This window comes from Anoplopoma fimbria, chromosome 11 (assembly GCF_027596085.1).
Source record: "Anoplopoma fimbria isolate UVic2021 breed Golden Eagle Sablefish chromosome 11, Afim_UVic_2022, whole genome shotgun sequence".
In the NCBI taxonomy this organism is placed as follows: Eukaryota; Metazoa; Chordata; class Actinopteri; order Perciformes; family Anoplopomatidae; genus Anoplopoma; species Anoplopoma fimbria.
Genome location: NC_072459.1, coordinates 15,814,567 through 15,822,174, shown reverse-complemented (window position 1 = coordinate 15,822,174; position 7,608 = coordinate 15,814,567).

Genomic DNA, 7,608 nt, shown 5'->3' with positions numbered 1-7,608 from the left:
CTGGCTGTCAATGTGAGCCATAAGTCATAGCCGTTGGGTCCTCGAGCACCAGGCTAGTGGAAACACACACATATGAGTGCACACTTAAGTCTAGGTGTCTCCTTGGGAGGTCTTGTGAGGGTAAAAAGCAAAAGAACTAAAGAAAGTGGGAACAGAATCTAAAATTATGGGAGCAAATGAGCAGCCGGATTCTAATTTTAAGTTCATGGGGGTTCTTGAGGTGGCCTCTTGATTTACTGAGGCCAAAGAAGTATTTGTTTGTGTGAATGGGATCGAAACACAGGAAAACAGTAGCAGGCTCCTGGGCCACGGCCAGGGCTAAACTAAATGGGATGAATGATACCGTGGAAAAGAAAGGTGGTGGTCCAAACCCTCCTCATCATTATTTCACCTCTCTGAGGCTTTGCAGGAAGTAGAAAATAAATAATAGAAAGCAGATTCCTGAGCCGTGGATCAGCTTCAGTTCACGTAAGGAAACGCAGGTATTATTGTGTGTATAACTTAGTTAGTTTATTTTTTGTGTGCTTTTCAACTTCTGTATTAAAGATGGTTGTCCTACTCTTTCGTCGGTAGCAAATATATTTTGGATTCAAACATTTTTGGCTCAGCATTGTCCACAGAGGATGATTCCTATATTTTGCGGACTCCCAAACCTTCAACCACCATCTTCAGGACAAAATTTCCCCCTGACCAACACATTGGTCAAATCTGGAGATACATCAAAAACATATGGCTTGATTTCCAAGAGATTTGTTGTACTTATTCCTTTTTCAGAGGGTAAAGTTCACATTTCCTCTAGTGCCACCTTGAAGCTAAATTCAATACTTGTACATAATACATTGCATTATCAAATGAGCTGTGAAATTGACTCAACAAATTCATTGATGGTTTGTTAAGTCGAACTCTCTTGTATTGTCAAATGTTATTTTGTAGCTATTGTTTATAACCTTTAATTAAGTTTTCCTTAATTTGTTTGCCTTATTTGTTTGAGAGCTTTGGCTCTCATGACAGATACGATTCTCAATAAAAGCCTTTACACACCAGGGGCCTGTAGAATAAACGATACGGAAATGCTGAATACTGGGCTGCAAATAACTCACATCAAAACTAGTCATTGCCGCAGCTATGCAAATTTGCGACAGTTGCACTTTTTATTTAAAAACCCCCTGGGAACCCATTGACCCAGTGCAGCGTCTGGCAGTCTGGAAACAGGGGGAAACACCCGGATTTCAAATGGTTAAGAAATTCACCTACTACTTAATAATGACAATTAGAAGTTCTATTTCCTCTACGTATTGGCTCTGTAAAGTTGCCAGGCTGTTTCCAGTATTTATGCTAAGCTAACAACACCGGCTACTGGCTGTGGCGGACAGATGTGAGATTGACAAAATGAAGTGTGACAGTTGCAACAAAAAGAGAAGGTTATCCCCTTTTTCTGACCTTTGACCCAAACCTCCCCTCACCTCATGCCTCATGCAAGGCACAAAGGGCCACAAAGTGACAGAGCAAGCTGCCCGCTGATTACAAACACAAAACACCAACGCAAACATACACAGGAACAGTCGAAAAATAAATCCCACATATGCAAAAGCACCAAATTCCAGCTCTAGAGTGACCTGGTAAAAAAAGGATACATTAACACACATTTGGATATCTAATGCAAACCTGTGACCTTTTAGCTCATGAGACCTACTGCACCTTGTGCCGTTTCTACCTCACAAAATCTTGACCGTTTCTGCATTTCTTTATGAGGCCTGTTCTGATTTTTCACCTCATTTTAGGTTGAGACCTTTCCATAAAGCCAAAACCTCAAAGCTCCCCCCGATGGCCTTGTGGTGATACAGATAAAAGGCTGAGGTTAGCCTCTTTAAAGGTTTTCTTGGCTATGGTCTAAAGCTCTTCCTCCCACACACACATTTATTCTGAAAGTCATAAAACTCTTTAGCCAGTCGCGTGTTTTATTTGATCATAGATTTTATATTGTTTCATATTAAATATTTTACGTATTTCTGAGCTCATGGCCATGCCAGCTGATGATACAGCTGGCATGTTGCTTTTGATGGAAAGTGCGTGTGCAGCTTGTTGTGCACCGTCACCACGGCTACGCAAACAAACACAGAACGCTGCAGAAGCACGCTTCAGCAGGTAATCATTAGCAGCATGCTGACCTTTGACCCCTGCCATGCCTCAGATGACATATGGTCACGTCTACCTGCTGTTGCTGGAGTCACTGGGCTGTGTTACCCACAGTGTGATGCAAATGCAGTGAGCTGCAGCGCCAGTTAGATTTGTTTTCACTTAGAATGCGCTTGTTTGAGAGCAAAACATTATTATTTTTTTAAGTAGCAGAATAGCTTACTTATAATCTATCAACATTTTGTTCCCCAGAGGTATCGTGTATCCGTCTGCCTTCACAAATAGCTGTGTGGGTGAATATTTCCTTACATGAAACAAACCCACTTTTGAAAGATAATCAGGAAATTCCCTTGGCAAGAGTCTGCCACAACAAATAGTGTGAAAATGAGAGTCAGGCATTCATTTTGTGTGTGCTTGTTTTTTCTGTTGTGTTCATTCCACTTTTTCAATTTGTCTTTGGTTCTTGACATGTTCTTCTCACTCTGGTATATCTGTCTGCTAGACTTAACACTGCCCTGTTTCTTAATACTTACCATTCCACTGCCTCCTACCTTCCCATGCTCGGCTGCCAATTAAAATAAAAAAATGTTTCCATTTCTCTCCTGAGTCAGACATTCCAAATGGATTTCTCTGCTTCCCCCTTTTCCTCTGTTTCATTCTTTCATCCTTCTCCTTACCACTGGCATGTCGTCTTCTGTTACCCTCTTTCACATTTGTGCCATCAACAGTATATTCTTCCATTCCCTGCTAGATTAGGTTTATCTGACCATCTCAAAAAGGAGTGAAAAGCCATCATTCCTTTAATCATTTTTTTATCTGGGATTACTGGGAAATCATGTTTATTACCGTCAGACCGGAATTGCTATTTTCTTTTTACAACTTTTATTTTCCAATGTCATTAAGGGCCCACTGAGACAACAAGTAATTTGTTTTGGCGATCGACCCACACAGATAAGCTCTTGATGGATGGTCCACGGGTCCAGGACTGTATTGGCCAGTGTTATTGTTTTTAAATCTGTTCCAAGAAGGTGTCAGCTTTTAAAATTCTCCCAAAAATGTGTTTAATCCCATCTGATATTATCTGAATAATGCTGGTATTGTGTGGGCATGAAGCACATACAGTGAATTGAGCTGTGAAAGGGCTTCATGTTGTCTGTTGCTGGATTAATGAGACAATGATGTGGCTGTGAGGGTGGGGGGAAATGGAGAACCGGAGACGGAGGCAACAGCTGAGAAAGCCCTTTTAGTTTTCTAAGTTGGTCCGTCTGTCTGTGGTTAAGCCTGGCTGCATCTGTTAATGCCCACACCCCAATGGCATTTTAGGGTGGTGCAATATCTAAATATTGCATGCAGCTATTTTGGCCAATCTAGACTTGCTTTGATGAGCCACTTGGTGAGTTCTTGCACGTGGAGTCATCGAGGCAGAGCTCGACATCATGCTGTCTCTATTCTCTACTTTGTTCAGACAGATGAAAGGATGATCTAATACCTTTTTATCCTATGTGAACACACAGGGCTGCATGGCTGTAGAATAACTTGCACAAGTCTTACTCATTCACCCGGCTGTGTTGAACATGTTAATTCTGTTTTGTTTTTACCAAAATCGCTCTGCCCTCACATGCACTGTGTCTGGCAGATGTGTGTGCTCGGCTACGGTTGTGCATTCCTCCGGTCTGGGAGGTCACGTTGCCAGAAAAGCAAGCAGGATGTGGCAACCCGTCTGCTCTGCTGCCTCTACCTGAGAGCTGCAGCTTTCATCTTCTCCCTTCTGTTTCATCCTTCTCTTCCTGTGCTGCTGCTCTGCAACAACCCACACAGTGTGAGCTTGAAGAAAACAAATCAGTTGCTACAACCAGAGGGAGAAAAAAAATCTGTTGAAAAGAAAAGTCAACTTCATATTTGTGGGCAAAAAGAAAGATGTGCAGTTCACACTCAATATTTCCACTGAAATCAGCTAGTTTGTGCTCCCATTGCCCCACTCTTGTCTTTCCAGTGCAATTATCTTGAACGTCATGTCACTTTTCCCCCATTTGGGTTTTCTGGGCAGGACAAAAGAACCAAAATCAGCTGTTCAAAGCTGATGAATACCAAAAAGTGTTGCTCCTATGATAATATTCAAACACTGAAGGTGGCTGACCCTGCTCCCATTGCCGATTGTAGGACCCGTGGTGTAAAACATGACTGTTGTTTTAAAATACTTGTCCTTCTTTTATTTCATCTTTCTTTACTTCCTGCCTCTTGTTCATGTCCCACTTGTGTGATTGTCCTCATGAGTTTCACCTGATGCTCATCAGACCCTGCCCCTAATTATCACCCTCCTTTTTGTGTATTTAGTCTCTGCGCTCCCCTCGTCTTCGGTAAGTTTGCATTGTTGCTGCTCGGCTACCTTTTTGCCATCTGGTCTTTCATTCCTTAAGCTTCTTTTTTTCCATTTTACCCACAGTAGAGCTGAAATTACAATTGAAAAAAGACTAACACCACATGTTTGATCTTCTCTTTATTCAAACATCCTAAAGAACCATCGACTAAACATCATGGGGGGGCTGTTCTCTCAGAAGCTCCGACTCTAAAGCCAACTCTACATCAAAAAATAATGTGATAACTGAAATCCAAATTGAGGATTCCCAACGAGGCCACACACCACTTTCCCCCCAAGCCCTGTTTGCCAAGTGTTGTCTTTAGATTACAAACAAGGCAATGAGATCTTGAGGCCTACTCTGATGTCTTATTTTTATCCCTCCTTCTGTGTTTTTCACTGTTGCCAAAAGGATTAGGAACTTATCTTTAAATACCGCTCGAGCGTCAGCCCTGCACGTCATCCTGCAGTCCTGAGGAGAATGACTTCCAGCCCCAGAGTTTTGGGAGCCCCACTGATCCTCCTCCTCCGTCAGACCACAGGGGAGATGTTTGTCCCTTTTTTGACTCAACCACAGAAGCTGATGTGGCAGAAATACCAGCAACAGTATAGAGGCGAGAGAAAGGTTTAAGACGTGGGTGGTGTGTTAAGCATTTTAAATCAACCGGAGCTATTGGGCAGTTTAGTTTTATGAGGTGCCAGACCTTTGCCGCGTCCATTCAGACTCCTTTACCCTGAGGTCACCACAAACAGATTAAAGATCACACCAGTGTGTGACTTAGGCTCAGCACCATTACGCCACTGCGCGAATGATTTATGGAGTCAATGAAAGCATGACATCATGTATTACATCGGCCGACTGTTAGCCCTCCCTAACCCTGTAAGTGGTAACATACACGCTACCTGCGCAAGCAAATTAGGGTCTGCCGTTGCAGAGACATGGAGCTTTTATGCCAAAGCATCAGCTGCTTGTTAATTACAAATTGCACAAGCAAAGGAGGCAGGGAACACTTATCGACTGAGGTGAGATTACCTTGTAGCCCTCTGAGTCTGAACCCGTTCATTACATGGAATCCTCATTCTGCATAAACAATCGTTTACAACTAAGAACCATAAACAGAGAATTTAGACAGTTTGCAATCATGCTCTGTAAGGGTTCAGCGTTTTGCAATGGCGCTGATGTAGTCTTGTTAACAAGGCAAATTTCCTAAGAGAGGTTGATGGCTTTTTCATTCTCACGAAATGTTGCTCTGTTTGCTGTGCATTCAGGGATGTGGCTAAATGAGGGAAACCTGGGAAAGAGACTGAAAAACACATTGCATCAGTGAGAGCTGTTTCGCCGCAAACCCTCGTCTAACAGGGACACAACTCATCAGTCAGACGTTTGCTGGTGCCGGATGATGGCATGCCTACTCAATCATACCTCCTCTGTGCTCTAAGTGAGGGGTGGAAACAGGTCATTGTGGTCCTTCGAGCAGAAAGGAACAGTCTGGGATGTTATCAGAGTGGGACATCTTAACATAACTACAGGGGTCTCCAAGCAGACTCGTAAAGGACCAGCAGCTCATTTAACAGCACAGTGTCACAAAGTCAAGGGAAAAAAGAGACAACACATACATAATGAGACCCCCCAACCCTTCTCTTTCTCACTTTTTACATACCGAAGGGCGACATAAACAAAAGGAGAGAAAGGACATCTTTAAAACTGTGGACAAAAGACTGTCTGTCTCTCCCACACATTTACCTAAGGGAGTCGTAAGAGAGGTTAATAGTATACATTTAACCTGGTCTCTTTTTTTAACACTGGCTCGCTTTTGTCCCTCCATCCACAACCTTCTACCTCTTCTCTTTTTGCAGCAAAGAGCTTATGCACGTCTCAATCATAAATACAAACTCAGCCAAACTTTATCGCACACTCCTGTACCCTAGTTAAAGGCACCAAAATCCCTCTTTCCCATCAATCAGATCCATATCTCGGACACTTTCTTGGACCGGACCCAGGGAGAGCTGTGTCCTCCGACCGAGTCATGACAAGACCTATTTGTTCCAGCGGTTCGGAGTGTTTGTGTTTCCCAGGTCACGGCTGAACTTCTCATATTTATGCTAGCCTAACTGCCGGCTGGCAGGCTAATTTGCTGGTATGTGTTTTCATTAGGTCTCTGGGGCCGGGTAGAGCTCCCTCACTAACGTGGCTCCTCTGAACTCTAACCTCTAGCTTTAATGGGAAGGCTGGCAGAGAGAGAAAGAGGGTCAAGGCTTCGGAGTGGGCTCACTTAGACTTAAGGTAACAATTTGAAGAGGCGAAACAGGTTATGTAACCTTTCCACAGGACACTAATGACTCGGTAGGGCCTGAGGAATGTCCGCTCTCAATAGGTCTCTTTTACATCAGTTGCTGTTTGTGGCAACATAATTAGCTTTGGTATGGTAAGATTGGACAAATCCTGCTCTGTGTGCTAGATAACAGCTATGTAGGGCATGTGACAAACTACTAGCAATGTGCTCAGCCATGGGCCATAAAAGCAGTACAGAGGGACCTGTCATCCCTTCTTGTTCTTCACTCCTTCCTTTCACTTGTGGCAACACAAACACTCATGTCTTTATTTAGAAACATGAAGAATACAGGCTGGTATGAGTCTCTCCCTTCTTCGGGATATCACGTGGCCAAGATGGCAAGAGTGCTGAAACAATAAGTTAACCCTCTATAAAGCTTTTAAAATGTAAACTGAAAAATCTTCAGGTTTCAGGCACAAAACAATTTGAAGTAATCCTATTGTGTTTAATCTAAAACATAATCAGCAATAAAAACAATTGAGAGTTGTAGCTCTAGATGGCAATGACTGATATCCAGCATGAGTCTGGCTTCTATGCCTACTGCCAAGGGGTACAACAATGTTTTTAAAGGAGGCCGAGGTCTCACGCTGTCTCATATGGTCTCCTTTACACCAGGCGTCAACTGAGGCAGAAGCCCACAGCTTCCAGCAGCAGTCCCTTTATCGTCTGTGTGTGTGTGTGTGTGTGTGTGTGTGTGTGTGTGTGTGTGTGTGTGTGTGTGTGTGTGTGTGTGTGTGTGTGTGTGTGTGTGTGTGTGTGTGTGTGTGTGTGTGTGTGTGTGTG